Source organism: Limulus polyphemus, unplaced genomic scaffold, assembly GCF_000517525.1.
Source record: "Limulus polyphemus unplaced genomic scaffold, Limulus_polyphemus-2.1.2 Scaffold8069, whole genome shotgun sequence".
NCBI classification, from domain to species: domain Eukaryota; kingdom Metazoa; phylum Arthropoda; class Merostomata; order Xiphosura; family Limulidae; genus Limulus; species Limulus polyphemus.
The window spans coordinates 18,539-21,111 of record NW_013673679.1 but is presented as its reverse complement, the minus strand read 5'-3'; positions in this window follow the sequence as shown (position 1 = coordinate 21,111).

Here is a 2,573-nt window from a genome sequence, read left to right as displayed (position 1 = left end):
TTTTTTCAATATTTGGAAATACTGTGGAACAGTTCAATAAGTTTAAGATAATTCACAGTTAACTTACTTCAAACTTGTAATTTTGAAATTAGAGACAGGGCTGGACTGTCCCAGTTTTTCTATTTGGAAATCTGGTCACCCTAAGTTTATGCCATCACAGAAACACATATATTTCGACCTAATGGAGAGGTTAAGGTACTGTAGTGTACCAAGAAATGTAACAAATACATCCTGTTCAATAGAGTGAGAAAATATTGTCTTTACCAGCCTAACTAAGTAGTTATCCCTTTCTCTACTTCTTGTATTGCACTTTTTAAAACACTCCGGCCACCTAATCAGTAATATGATATTGGAATTTTAGCCTGCAAATCTATGTAGTATCATAATTGAAAATATATTTTATAATACTAATAATAAAATGACTTGCAAGGATAGTTAATTCAAACAATAACACAAAGCTGGAGTCCATAGTGACCTACTAAATTCATCAATTTTAAAGACCCCCCCCCATTTTGTTTGGTGTGTGCATTTAAAGCCATTTTTGTTACATATATCTAAGCAGCATTTTTGTGTATGCTGTAAAAACATTAATTAAATGGAACAAAGAAATGTGAGTTTTTTAAGTTTATTTCTATTCCATAGATATTAAAATCCATGTACATGCAAAAAGTTACCATGCTTTTGTACATCACACACATTAGATCATTAGCACAAATATGTGTATAGCAAAATTATCTCTTATTCTTTACGTCATTGGTTATGTGTTTACTTTGTAAAAAAAAGTATTTAACAGGTGATTGTTTTTCACATTTACACTGGTGGTGTTGCAATTGACCCTCGAGAGTCATGACAGTTTCTAAAATGTGGAATTAATCACCTTATGTATCCTACAGTATTTACAACAAGAATTCCCCAGAGTAATAAGATTGCACTTTAGATTTGTGTAAACGTTTATTACAGTATATAGTTGGGAGTCGATCCAATAGACATCGCAAGTGTTTGAATATTAGTCATCCTTTTAGGATGTTTGGAATTTCGCGGTATACCGTATTGGCATATAAAGATATTTGTGTACATAGTTATAAAATCCTATTTCCCTTTCAACAAACTTGTTCATCAACCAATAAATACTCTTCATTCACAAATGCTTAAATGTTAGTTATTTTTATTAAAACATAGAAGAATGAATAAAAAATACTTCGAAAAACAAAGATTTTGAGTACCTATAGTGTTATAGGGAAGTTATTTAATAAAATTTTGAAAATAACTTTCTAAAAGGTCATGACATGCGCATTTTAACCTGTCCGCAGCGAATTGGTTAACTACCCGCTTTATTGAGTGTCCGCATAGAGAACGAGACTAAAGACACTGCCCTTAATGCAGAATATCGATGTGCCCGTTATTGCAAAATTTATTTTGGTTACAAATAGTAGATAAAAGAAAGAGACTGAAAAGTCTGCCCTTAATGGCGCAGTGCCCATTAATCGAGGTTCTACTGTATGTAGTTATCATCTCAAAAAAGTATAATGCTCATTTAGAAGCAGCTGTGTAAAACTAAGAATAGTAGTGCTAAACATCACCAATGTTGAATTCACACCCAGGTAATTTTCAGTTTATGTACACAATTACCCACATACTAGGAACATTAAGTATATCAGATGCAATGTATTTAAATTCAATTATTATACTGTTACGTCTCCGTTTGTTAATTAATTTTCCGTAAATTCGTTCCGACGAAACTTTAGCGACACAAGTCCTTTCTTAAATAAAACTGGTTTATTCTCTCCGAATACAACTTTACGATACACTTAATTTCAACAGTCACTCTATAACAAACACTATAATTCACGTCTCACGTGGCCAACAATATTTTGTCGGCATACATTCAATTACTCATTACACTGATGTCCCGTCACGTCGTGAACGTCTTATATATATACAAGACTAACACATGTCTAGTAAATGCTGGGCATTCTTGAAGGAACAGTATATTTCTAGAAACAGGTAGCGTGATACTAGTTACGTGACCTCGCTGACGCAACAATACATTTTCAACACCACACAAATTGGTTAGATAATTTAATATTTTGCTTTAAATTTTAATTTGCAAGAAAAAATTCGTACTCAACAAAACTGTTCATATCTTGATCTTACAGTGTAAATAAAGTAAAACATCTTTAAATGTCTTATTTTTTTATATTCATTGAATAGTCACTTGGTGATTTATAAAAAAATACATACATCTCTGTCAGTGTTTCATAAAGTTAATTACAATAGTTGTTTCTGGTGTAAACTAAAAACTTTATTCTGTAATGATAAAATATTCTAACTTAAAGTGTAATTGTACTGCTCCAGAATACAGTACACTTGTAGTTTCTAAATTTATGAAACAATTCTTTTGCAATAAAATATATTGTTATGACAGTGGAAGTCACGTGACGCTGGTAACACGTGATGAGTATCTAGAAAATTCACGAACAGGCGAGTACAATCTAGATGTGCGTCTTTTTGGCAAATAAAGCGAGAGAATTAATCGGAATTGGAATCGCAGATAGAAAGATTGAAGATATTGT